A 13,698-nucleotide genomic window follows, 5' to 3' on the forward strand; every position below is an offset into this window, starting at 1 on the left:
GCCGAGCGATTCCACGTCGTGAGCGTTCAACAATTTGAATTTTTGAATCCACATTCGTGCCGGCACATCGAGGCACGAGCTACTCGGAGATTAATACTTCATGACCCTGACGTGAGGCCCTTCGGCACTAAGAAATGAAAAATCTCCATTCTCATCGGTAAAGTTAAACAACGAACGAATCGTACAAGGCATGATATCTCGCTTCGGGGGCTCTCGTTTTTATTTCTACTACGATTTGTGATCCTTCTTTTTACCGGGACAACTTTTTTTTTCCAATCATTGAATAGAATGAGAAACCGTCCGCCCAAAATCGCATCAAGGATCTTCACTTCGAACAGATATGATGGGATCCATTTGATCCATTGTTGGAAGAGATTCAAGTTCACAAACGCGTTCTCAGCCAGCGTCGGCAAACATCACAGAATGCAAAAAATCACGTTTCCCTAGCTCCTGGTCCAGCGTTTATCTCGTGATCCTGATGCACCGGTCACGTCGAAGCTGGACCGGGAACGAGAATGAGAATGGACATTAGTCCCCTTCGATTTGCCGTTGGACATTGCAGACCGTTTGTCTTCGTTGGAATGCGTGCAAAGAGTATGGACGAAATAAATGTAACGCGCAGGGCAATTTAAACCGTCGATTCCTTAATTCCGTCGACGAAGTTAACCCGGCGTTGCGTCCACCGTGAAGTCCATCGGCTATTCAAAGCGCACGGTGGCATCTAATTCTCCCGACTGAGAATTCATCCTGCCAACAGTGCAGTTTCACTTTAATCCTGTTCGCGTCCGTAGGTAAGCTGTGAATTGACAATTCCTGTACCGAGTTCCGAGTCGTTGTTGGTCACTCCAGAGAAGGTATTACGATTGTTCTGGGCGCAGGATTTGTGCGTCTGATCGTGAGATTAGGGGGCTTTTTCTACCAAGCCACGTTGTCAAAGCTGTTAGATTTATCACCGTGGCAAGAAATTACAGAACGAAGTACGTATAGAGCGCGTCGTCGCTTTGAATTGACGTGAATGTTTGTCCATCTTGTTTCTGATTACGGGTCATTAACGAAAATTTGAACAAACGCCGACTGTGACCGGTTGTTTGAATACATTACGACGCATAAAAAGATACTCGGTAATAAGGTATTAGACGGTACTCTGCCATTAGCCGAGACGCAAGTGTATGTAATTTTAGCTGTGTGGTCCAGCTCGGAAAGTTTCACAAGCGCTGCCCACTGACATCTTCATAATTTCACTACCAACCGGCAATTAGCGTGACAACAGCTCGTGCATTCGTCATGACGCGACGATTCAACGCTCGTCCAGCATCGTCTTCTTTACAATCCGTTTCTCTCCTCGGGGCATAGTCGTATTTTATCAACCCGGCTTTTCGAGCAAATTATGCTCTAATTGCACGTTGCAGGTAGAACGGTATAATTCCTAAAGAATACGTTCTGAGCTTTTATTTCGTAATTCACCGTAACGCAACTGGCGGTTGAATCAATTTCGTGTTGAGTTCCCGCTGTGAGAACTAAAAGTTACCAGATGACAAGAACGGAGAAATATGTTTGAAAAATTGCAAGAAATAATCGGAGGAATTTTTCATCCCAGAAGCCGCTTTTCGATTCTTCGATGGTGAAACGGGCGTTGAGCTTTTACGGGAGATGCCGAAGCATTGTCACGATGAAATGACGCGTGACGCGTGACGTGCCGCAGGAATTCAGCCAGTTCCCCCGGAATAATAGATATTATTACGACAAAGCGTGTGTGTGCCAATGTTGAAAATTGATTGGACATGTACCGATTGTTGATAAGGCAGAAAGTTCGGAGGATCCGACGAGGCGCGTGCTCTTTCATCGTGGGAAGGGAAAGGACGAGGATCAGAAAGGGTGGGGAAAGAAAAAAAAAATGTACAGAAATACGAAGATATTGCTAGGTCTGAAAACTTAACGATTCAGCATTATTTCACCAAGCATGCTCACATACAAGGACGTTTCGAGGATCGTGACGTGTATTTAGATACAGCTCGGGTTGAGATAATGCGGGGAAAAGTTGAAAGAGAGAGAGAATAAAATTGACCATGCCAAAGAAATTCGAAAACAAAAACGAGTCAAAATTGTCTTGCGTGATTGGTGAAAAGTCTGTTTGAGCCCTAACGTTTGATCGGCGAAAAATAAATAAGCATCGATCAATGATAATTTTGGTGGAAAGTCTAAGGAGAGTATAAATTTTTTTTTTGAGTCCAAGCTTTCATCACAAAGAGTAGCGCACTGTCTCAATAAATTCTTCTTCCTTTCTGTTTTTCTCTTCGAAGACTTAGGATTCGCGAATTTCATGATACAGACAGAGGGGGCGAAGCGGTGGAAAAAATGTTGGAAAAATGGCTGAAGATAGGAGCGAGTGGTATTCATGAGGAGAGGAAATGGGCAAGAAACTCTAGGCTGGCGCACGGTACGTGTAAGAGGGCGGGGACGAGTGAAGGGAGGCTTTTTTAATTAGCAAACACACATTCGCGTGCATATTGTAGCCATACCGGCAGCATCCCCTTCACTTTACCGGGTGCCGTGGCTTTACGTAGCCCGCCGCCATCCAGCAAGGATAATCTAATTATTCGGGACGACAAATCTCGTTACCCAAGCCGTGTGCTCGTTGGCGACGTCGGCGTGCTGGTTTCAGCGCCGGGCGACGCAACCTAACGCAACGCAATTCGCAACAAAACGATACACACGCATACATATATATGTGTGTATATATGTATATATACATACACATGTATATTACACGAAACGTTGCACGGGATAACGAAACGGTGGTGAGTTCGTTCCAGCGAGACAGAAGCGAAGGAACGAACGAACGAACGAAAGAACGAAAGAACGAGCGAGCGAAAGCTTCGAGCCAGGTATCGTTAACATAATCGTTAATTTCTCACAAAGTCCCCGAAAATTATTCACTCTTCCTGGAGGGAAGGTAGGGGTAGGAAGAGGAAAGAGAGTAAAAGAGAAAAAAAAACAAAAAAAAAAAAAACAAAGAAACGAAAAGAGAAGGTGAAAAAAAAAGTTTTACGGGGGCTTATGCAAATGTTGGTAATTAATTTCGCGAATCCTATTAGGAGGACCAACGCTTTCCGAGGACCAGTTGCCGGAATAAGGATCTCATGCAGATCTCTCGGCACTCGAGCGAGTACGTCGAGCTTCCGCACGTGTTGGATGAGAAGGAAAAATCCCACTCAAAGTATGATTGATTTCTTTCAACTATCGGATGATGGGAAAAAAAAACCTCAAACAATTCTATCCAATGTCTGAATATTTATAACACAACAAGAGGGTGAACGATATCAATGATCAAATTGATTTGCCGACCGATCGTATCGACCACACATCCGCAGACAGTATAAATATGTATATCTCATTCCCGCGGAATTCCATCTAGGTTCCCAAGTACTGTTAGAAATTGATGATTGAATGCGATAAATGGATGTAGATACCTTTCTACAGCCGAGCTGAGACACGACCAATAATTTGTTTGAAACCCCTATTTCGCGACGAGGGGCGGCTCTCGTTATGGTTGGCAATTTTTAAACATCCGCGAGGGGATTGCAGGGCCAGCCAGTCCGTGACTTTTCCCCCCGCGGAGATTCTACTGATTGGCGTGACCTCCCCCCGTCCCCCACCGACCGATACTCGCCCCTTTTGCAGGCCTAGACGCTGAACGTTGAACTCTTCATAAACAGTTCGACGTTTTCGCTGATCCGGCGGGAAAAAAAGGCGGTAAATATACATTCATCGTGCGAAATTCGTTAATTTCACAGTGACTGAATTCGGGTGGCTGTTCGGTCGGTCGGTTGGCCAGCAGGAGAGATTTTCCCGCTGTACAGTATTCCCCCTCGATTGCGGTGGTGCCGCGACGATTTCGCGGCTGTCGAGCTTGCAGGCGCAGCTTTCGGGTTCCCATCAGCTTTTGCCCACCCTCCGAATCGCTCTCGCGTATTATTGACGGCTTAAATTCATTAGATTCCACCCGCCACCCGCGCCTACTGCGGAACGCTTCCGAGGTGGCTCCACCTTCTTTGCAGGGGGATGAATCAGGAGGAGAGGAAGAAAGGAAGGAAGGAAGGAAGGAAGGAAGGATGCGGGCGGGTTGCGCCTGCCGAGTCGGCGAAAAATAATGCCGTAAATATATCAGATTACTTTATCAAATCACACCGATCCTGCAGGAAAACTGTGCAACATAGAACCTCGGCCAACTCTCTCTCTCTCTCTCTCTATTTCGTTATTTCCGTCTGGCTCTCGCCCTTTTTGAACCGTGTCGCTCCTCCCTTCGCGTCCTCTTCCTCTTCATCTTCCTCTTCCTGTTCTCCCCCTCGTCCTCTTCCATCCATCCCAATCCCCTGTTTGCCCGCCTTTCCTCGTCATCAGCTTTCCCTCCCTCTCTATCTCTCTTCCTCTCTTTCCCTAGCGGCCAAGCGTCGGCGTATTTATCTTTTTTTTGCACGGGACGTAATTCGGTAAATCCGGAATAAAGCCGTCAATAAAGTGTACCTCATACACACCTGTACGCGTTGCTACGTGGATACGCGATACCTGCACGATCACCTGTAAATTCTGCGTGGGGTTTTTTGGCTAAGTGCAGGGAATCGAAATACACGTATGAACGCGTTTGCCGGTTAGCATCAACCACGTAAAGGTCAACGGTACGTCACCACCTCACCGATCCATTATCACGTTTTTTTCCAATTTTTCCAATATTTCGCAAAGTTTTACGCTGGCGTTGAAAAAATAAAATGCGGAGTGTTAAAACAAACAGCAGCTTCGGAGGAGGATGAGAGAAAGTAAAATAAACAGTATATGCGATCTACCGCTACGAGAAAATAGACGAATGGCATCCAATATCCGATTAAAGCTTCTGATTTAAGAGAGACGTCATTCACCCTGAAACACCATTTTCATCATACAATAATATCTCGGTAGCGGAGTAAAATCCGTAGTAAAATCGTCATCCGGAGCTTTTTGGCGCGTTTGAGTACCTTCCTCAGCACTTCGTGAGAAGAGTCGTGTCTTCGCTTGCGCATAAGTTATTCCCTCACTTTGCAGGCCCACGAGTTCGTTATATGGAAGTTGTATTTTTATTTATGCAGACAGATTCATCGGCGTTACAGCAGTTAAAGCTTCGCGATGGTTGAATTGTTTCTTTGCCATCTCAACGTAACAAAAAAAGAAGAAAATCCTCCAATACATACTGTCAAAGATACGTGAAGATGCAGATCCTTGAAGAGGTTAAAAAGTGAAAACGAAAGAGAAACAGAATTGAAACCATAATAGACACGAAGCTATAATGAGAAGCTGCGTTGTGATGTCGCTGTCCACGCTTGAATTCAAACGACCCGCGAGGAAAAAGTTGATGCGTTGAAAGAGTCATAATTACCAAGTCATTCGCGTGTATAGAATAGTTGGTCCAATCAGGTCTCGGATTCGAAGAGCTTGTAAGAATGAAGAGAGGGAGTGAGTCAGAGCTTGAATGAAATTACGAGACCGTATATAACTTATACGCACATACGTTTGTAGGCGCGTGTATTTATAGGGAGCACTAAAATCCACATACGTATATACACATGTTTCTTTTTATTCCACCATTTTTTTTTCTTTTTTTTCCTTTCCATCTCTCTTTTCCTCAAGACGGTTGCGTGCGAGACCCGACCAAGTATTTATACCTGAGACCAGACCAGACCAGACATAGTCCTCAACGCCATCAATCTTTATTTCCACACGCTCGTGCGATGTACGCCGACTGTGCTAACCTCACCCCAGAATTGGGTGTAGATTCACTTAAATCTTTTAACGAAATGCCAAATGAATTTTCGAAGCCACTCACGTGCATCGGTTGCATGGGCGGACAACGAGGCTATGATGAAAGAAGGAAAAATAAAGGAAAAAATGTCAAGACCTTTGCAGGAATTGCGTAGGAGTAGCATTAAGTATAAGTTGTGATAATTGCAGCAACAGTTCTGAAGAGAAAACGCAATAGGCCTGAGGACACGCGTCACGAACGCGGACGAGGGTGAAATAGAACACGAAACGTTAATAACGAACCGAAGCAATTGAGAAAAATAATACAAAAATCGTGAAAATAAAGAAAAGCGCGCTTTTAATGGCTCGGTAAACTTTTTGTGTGGTTATTTTTGAGGGATTCAATTTGCCTCTCCGACGATCACTATCGCCGCAGTTGGTTCGCTCACCTTGGCGTGTCGGTGATTGCGGGTCGTTAGTTAATCAGTTAAGACGCTGCTACTGCTGTTGCTGGTGGTGAGACTCGGGCGTTTTAATTGCTTTTAAATTTACAAAAATATATCTCCCTGGGAATACCGAATAAATTACAATCGACATTTCTGCCCACCGTCGTAGCTCCGTGTTTAAATCACATACGTCTCTATTGACCTGGGCGTCTAATCCGTCCACGCATCTCAATTAACGTACGTACGTCCACTAAAACCGGCAGTGATATGTTCATTATCATTAATTAAAGCCCAATCAGGATCTCCGATGTCTAAATGATACCCAGCAATGACTATAAAGAAACACGTCGTAGGTATGTACGTGCATACATGTACACATGTATATACACTGAGAAAAATTTCATTTGTTACAGTAACTAGAAAATTTCAGTAAAACGAGTATCGTTAAAAAAACTGTTTGAATATTGTTGGGATTACGAAAAACGAGGTACGCCTAACCATTTTGCGCTATTGTCGACCCTTTTTTGGTAATCGCAACGCAAAATCAGTTTGCGAGGTTTACTCTACTTTTTTAGTTAAACAAGGTTTTAACGTCAATTTACTGTTACACAAGCATTAAATTTTCGCAAAAATTACAAGAATATATAGTAACAGTGATCACAATGAGAAAGAATAGTAACGGATACTAGAATTTCCGGTAACAGCTGCAAAACTAATTTTCATTTTGTACCTAGAACTATATTTTTCGATTCTGGTAAAATATAAAATTAGTTAAGGACCAAGCGGTAACCAGAACTAAAAATTTCTCTCAGTGTATATCGTTTTCCTCAAGGTGCTGGTTTCACAGTCTTGATAATTTAACTCGACAATGTTGTCGGTACGAGGACCTAGGATATATGCATATCGTTTTATTAATTGATGGAGGTCCGCAGATCAAGCTGGTAAATTTATAACGTTAACTCCTCTTCGAGTTGCTTGCAAGTTTTGTGCTCGGAGCGCGTTAACCGACGGTTATGAGGATCGGTTTACACGCGGTTGTGTAATTGGCATTGATATCGGTTTCCATTAGAGGACGCGAGTTATTATTTTTTAATCACTGGTCCTTTTGCCGTGGTTAAAAACGGCGAGGAGAGAGCTAAGAGTTGGAGAGAAATAACGCGGAGAAACTGACGAAGAAAAGAGAGAGAAATATTAGCCGACGATCCGAGAGCGAGAGAGATCCCTAGACTCAATGAGCGGGGCAGGAGGTCAGGAGGGGGAGTTTTGTACAGTTCGAGTTGGACAAAGCTTTTCCGAAGCACGATGCACCAATGGAGCCTCGATGGGTACCTGGTAATTATTCCACTTCTAAACTTTACCCGATTCCCCAAACTCCCGACGCCCCGAAGCTCGCATTCAATTCCGAGTTATTACATATATACATATATATATATATATTATAAATGTGCACGTATATACATTTCCGCAGAAGTGTGTTGTAAATTTGTCAAAATATGAATAAAAACTTATCGATACGACGAAAGTTTCATGCACGAAAAAACGGAGAAGAAGAAGAATAAAAAACAAGCAAAAAAAAATGATTTCAAATCGTGGTCGCTGGAATGATGGGTACGAATATGTGTACATACCTATATGTATATGTCGGCCGCAAGAACCACCGCAGCGATAATTCATCTTCCAGAGGTGTCCGTGTGTCCGTAAGATGTGCAGAGTATGTTTATAACGCGAGGGTACGTGGAGCTGGTTTCACGGACGGCGGTGATTGAGTGCGCTGCAAAGAAGCTGCGAGCTCGAGTCCTGCGGTGCTCCTTCTTACAGTGTCTGGAAGTCGGAAAAGAATGCAAGGAACGCCAGACAAAGGGATCGGACTAACGAAGTTTGCGCCAAATTTGAAAGCGGTTGTGTTCATCGAGCAGCATCTGCATCTGCATACCTATATAGGTATCTACATTTGCCGTTGTTGCGTAGCGTTTCGATCGTTTCCATATTCCAACTGCAGACAGCTCCCGTCGAGCTTATTTCAAGACCATCGGCGAGTCCGCTGTCCACGAAGTCCCAAATTCCGTTGACTACCGTTGATGATAATGCCCCTGCGATTATTAATCGTGAAATTAATGCCGAGATTAGAATAAAGATGAATGACGGGGATGTCGGTGACAGAGCCGAGGCCCGGGCCTTCGGCTTTCACCCTTCACCCTTCACCCTTCGCCGTTCAACCTTCGCCCTCTCGGCTTCCGCTGTCCCTCGCCCTGCAGGAGACCCTTTCCTCCCGATATTCGCAATGCCATTACGGATTAGATTCTCCCTCTCGTCTCTGAAAGCGCATCACCCTCAGCCTCGTGCCCTCAGTTGAGCTAGGCGAGAGAGAGAGAGAGAAAGAGAGCGAACCGCCATCACGGGATTCGGTGCCGCTAGAGGATGAACCCTTTGATTTGTGCTGCCGCAGCGCTATCTGGCATGAGACTTTTGCTAAATCACGCGGGCAGCACCGTTCCTTTTAAATCTCATTCCCACCCACCGACTGAGACGAGACGAGACGAGGCAAGGAGAGGCAAGGCGGCGCCTCCGCTTCGTCAATCGCGACGGATTTAACTTAATTCTCCTCTCAAGTTCGGCGAGAGAACCGTGCCAGCATCCCGGCTCCTTTACTCACTTTCGCTAAACAAAGGACTGGGCGAAATACGGTCCTGAATATCGGAACGTGTAGTTTATTTTTCTTACTCGGAGCAGCCCCGAAAGTGAAAGTAGCGTATTTTTTGTCACCGAAAAGGTGATCACTAATGCAAATCCGATCGAATCCGGGCCTAAAATCCATCGGACAAAGCCCGAGGCCTCCGCAGAGCTTTTTACTACCGAATCGAAAAACCCCGCGCCAACGGTGGAGAACGTCAAAGGCCATTCAATGCCATTTCGGACGATTACGACGGCTAGCCGCGGAACGAGAAACTAACTCGAGATCCTGCAGCGCCGCTTGGCCGGCCTGCACTTTGCCACCAACGAACCCCTGAACGCCATGGTCAATGATCACGAGTGCGTCACGACGAGGAGATTAAGTGATTGCTATCCCAATTAATCCCTCCCGCGAAATACCGACGTTACTCTCGATCCGATTGGTCGTCACGTTTCCCTGCCTCACGCGGAGTCATGCAGTGGCTTCTGTCACAACGTTAACGAAAGATTTCATGACACATTTGTCTGATTGTAGATCTAGAGGTGATTGGACCGATCCGAGTTTAAATAGAGCAATTGTCGGGCACGAAAGACGCTTCGCGTTAACGATCGCTGCGATGCCAACACGCCTCTCAACCCTTGTCAGTTTTAGAGGAACGGTATAAGGGAGGATAAGACTCGGAGTGCCCGAGTCAATATGCGAGGGAAAAATACCCATTCGAGGATATCGGTGCCTTTCGGATCATCCGAAGAGGGTCACCGGTAGAGGCTTCTTCTCCTAATCGAAATCAAGATATCCGAGAAAATCAAATAAAATTCCTTATTTCATGCCCCTTTTTATGAAGATTCCGTTAGGAGGGATCCCCCAGGCATGCGAGTGTGTATCGAATCGATGCCCTGTATACACACAGACTTGGGTCCAGACATCGCGCAGAGAAATGAACGATCAAGTTTCTCTCTGCTGCCTAGCTGTAGAATGTAACATGAAACGGTTTTACTGGAAGTCGCCGTGTAGCCTAAATTTTGGTGATTTCCAGAGGAAAACCGATTCGAACCAATGATATGCCTAAACATTTCGCACATACACATATCGCATTTGTACACACATACATATACCTGCTTTACGATATTGGTGAGGGTGGAGGTTCCAGCTTCTGAGGATCGAAGAATTTTCCTGGAAGCAATGGGCTCATCGGACTATCGAAGATGAATCTTGAGGCCATTAGGGACCGAGTCGTTGGCCCGGAAGAAGATTGGGACCAAAGTCAAAGGTCGAAGACCGGGGTAATCGCGTCACACTAACGACGAAAATTTTCGTACATTCCGGGTGGATCCAGCCAGGTTTTCGTATCCGCATCAGTTTCTGCACCGAGACATCGGAAGAGAATACATTTACGTTTGTGTAAGAGAAAAGTGAGGATAAACTATGAAGCTCGACTAGAGCGGCGTTCGTAGTCCTCGGTCCTTACCGGGGGTTGGTTTCGGGCGCATGACGTGGCGCAAGCGCAGCCTGGAATCGAACCCCGAACCTCGCTTCATCCAGAAGAACCGTCGAGGACGATGATGTCTAAGCTCAGTGCGCTCGGCGGACTGTTCGTGAACGGACGTTTCCCTCGCGAGTCCTTGCCCCTCTGTCAAAGCCACGCTCGAGCCTGGATGTGCCCTCGGCTGGTGCATCCAAGTCGTGATTGAACCGTTCCTTAGTTGGCGCTGAATGTGGGAAAGAGTCCTCAGCACCTACGGCAGAACAAATACTCGAAAGGCAGATCAGAGACAGTAAAACAGCCGAATTGCGACTTCGGTCGGAAGGTAGACCGGCATTGATGCGAGCTTGCAGAGCTCAGATCCCGGCATCTCTTCCAAGACAAATCCCAGCCGTTTCCTCAGCGTCCGTTTAATGCTTAGCGGCCAAGGAATTCTCCAAGTTTTTCCAGTCACCGAACTGGCATGCTTGGTCAATCGGAATCCTTCCGTCTGAAACATATCCTAGACACGGAAATTTAGTCACGTGAAGTCAACCCTTATTGACGCTCGATTTTGTCGTTGAGGAATCAAATCGAAGCTTGAGCAAATCGCCGACTGTGTGTCAAGGCATTGTCTAAAGTTAGTGCACGTTCGCTAAACGAGCAGGACTGCAGGGAAAGCATTGTTGCACCTGTTCGAAAGCTCAACTGAATAGCAGTTGCGTATGGCGTTGATGCGTCCGTAACTCACTTGAAATTCGTCGGTCAAAAGCATCGAGACATAGATTGCAGCTTTGGGTTATCAGGAGTGTGCGGCTTGTTTTCACCCTCACGCGACGCAGCTGAGAAAGGCGAAAGTTCCACATGGTTGAAAGGCTGGATTCTACGAGTGACGTTCAGTGCAGTTTGTGGAGAAACTAGACGGAAGAACTGTTCACCCTGAAGGAAAAAAAAACAAAAAAAAAAGAGGAAATCAACAAACAGAGTGATTGTTAAGTATTGAAAGAAAAAAAATCAGTAACGACGATCGACAGCAACGTTGGACTGCTCTTTCATCGTCTGAAGCTGCGGAGTAAAGAGCTGAGCTTTAGCTGGTGAGTCGAAAGCTCTACTTTTACACCCTTGGCCGTCAATTTTCATCTTTCTTTCGGGATATATTTAAAGCTTGCGGAAGTCGGCCACGCGTAAGGATCACTCCTGGTCGGTTTCGTTCCCCCGCTGCCGATCAGCCTTTTGTTTTTCAAAGTCGAGTGGCCGATCTTCCCGCCCAAAGGGCTCACTCCGCCGTAAAATTTCTCCAACAAATTTTACGCGTTTCATTTTCGTCCACCCGAAAATCCCCCCACACCGCAACCACCTTAAAGGTCATCGGGTGAGTCTGGAAAAAAAGTGGAATAAAAATATCAATGTTGTGCAGATATTTCTTTCATAAAGCAAGTGAAATTGATGACATATTTACGACATAATTGAGAGCGACGAAATTGCAGCGATAAGCGGAATTGTTAATTGCGTTTAAATTCACACCCCCGTTCGTTCATTTTGTTCATTTTTTTTTTTTTTTTTTTTTTCACTCGCGTGACGCGATGAAAAATACGTAAGCCGTAACAGGCGTCGATTGTTCGGTACAGGCCGCTTTTACAAATGAACTAGTTTACCGCCCATCAATACATAAATACATAATCGAATTTTGAAGCCACTAGAAGCTTCTTAGCCTCTACCTTGATCACTTACCATATGAAGTAGGTACACGTTTCACAAGAAAAGAAACGGCGGGTTCGCACCGAAATACACATAGAGACTAATATAGATCGAAGATGCGCGGCAGAGGCTTACACTCCACTTACAAAGAGGATACGTACATACTTTGGTTGGCATACGGCGACGACGCAACGGGTTGATGGCCCATAGAAACACAAGCGTAAGAAACGAATGTAGGAAAGGAAAGGAAAGGAGAAGAAAGAACGCAAGTAAGAATGAAGGAGTGAAATAAAGGACTGCGCTATGTTCTGGGTGGTCTCTTACTCGGTCTCCGATCTCAACCAACACCCGGACACACACAAACGCACACACACGCGAGAATTACTTTGAATACGGAACAGACTTAACCGGACTGTTTGCGAGCATTATCTACCCGCTGGCTAGTGGCTACAAGAATAATAAGTGCCAGTGACGCATTTAGCCAGACGGACTCCGGCTGACTGACTGACTGACTCCTAATTGCTGGCGACAAGAGGAAAGGAAGAATGAAAAAAAAAGAAAAAAAGAAAACACCCACAGCTGCGTTAGACCCCGTTTCACGAAGTCTGATTACTAATTACTCCGCATGGCTAGGCTACCCAAAATGTCAGTGTACCATCCACCGTGTAGCAAATGAATTCAACTTACTGCGAATATCACTATATTTGGTACTATGTTATTATACCCCGATACAGAACCAGACCGCGACGTTATAGAATAGCGTCAAATTGGCAAGGGAGCGGAATTATTAGCGATCAGCGCGTGTCGTCGGTGAAATGAAATGACGCACGGATGACAGCTCGGAAACGGCGACTATCGCAGCGATAGAAAGAGAGAGAGAGAGGGAGAGAAAGAGGGAGCGAGAGAGGTAGAGAGCGTCGATCGATCACTGATTTATACGACACAATGCTTTTTCGATCAAACGATTTATAATCGTTCCCCGATAGAAAACCTGTGTTGGGGTAGAAAGAGGTTCACGTGGCTCGTTTAAAGAATTTTCTCATCGATTCATCATCGCGCCTTATAAAACGGGACTCACGTAGAGCCTTTGCTGCAGGCACGGAGAGAACAGGGAGGAAAGTGTTGGTTTCATCACCTTCGACAATGCATGTGCCAGGGTTAGTTTTGTCGGGCGAATTTTACCCTCATTAGAATTTTGCAAAAGCTGAGCTTACCAACAAAGCACGCAGCTGTTTGTCAGCGCGGCTTTAGCGCGTGAAAAAAAAAAAGGTTCGTAGAAATGTAAATTGAATTTTTCACAAAGGGTTGTTTTTCCCGAATCAAGCCAAGACATCGAAGAAGAGATAGCGCAGACGGTCGTAAATCACTACACGACTCGACGGTGAACCCGCGAATGTCTGCGACGTAACCATACTCGTGATGTTTACGTATTACTCGTAGCTGTATTATATCTTGTTTGAGCGTTTTATTCGACCGCGGGTTAATCGCGATGAAACCACTCGACCTGGCCTTACGAGTACGGGGGTGCGTGGATACGTGTTACCTGTGTAAGCGATGTTGATGATAATGACGATGCGATGAACGGAAATCACTCGCGTGATCTTACGCCCTGCAGGCTACACCGACCTACGATACACACGCTCGTCTACGTT

The 13,698-nt window shown here is 45.6% G+C and overlaps 1 protein-coding gene across 1 annotated transcript in view; it reads left to right on the top strand.

The window, feature by feature from the left end:
- The first annotated feature begins 10,488 nt into the window (after positions 1–10,488).
- Positions 10,489–13,698, top strand: part of LOC124306763 (teneurin-m) — a 342,803-nt gene continuing 339,593 nt past the window's right edge. The window contains exon 1 of the mRNA XM_046767737.1: positions 10,489–11,442. The gene's annotated coding sequence lies outside the window, so the exon portion shown is untranslated. The remainder of the gene's footprint in view (positions 11,443–13,698) is intronic.

This window comes from Neodiprion virginianus, chromosome 6 (genome assembly GCF_021901495.1).
Source record: "Neodiprion virginianus isolate iyNeoVirg1 chromosome 6, iyNeoVirg1.1, whole genome shotgun sequence".
NCBI lineage: Eukaryota > Metazoa > Arthropoda > Insecta > Hymenoptera > Diprionidae > Neodiprion > Neodiprion virginianus.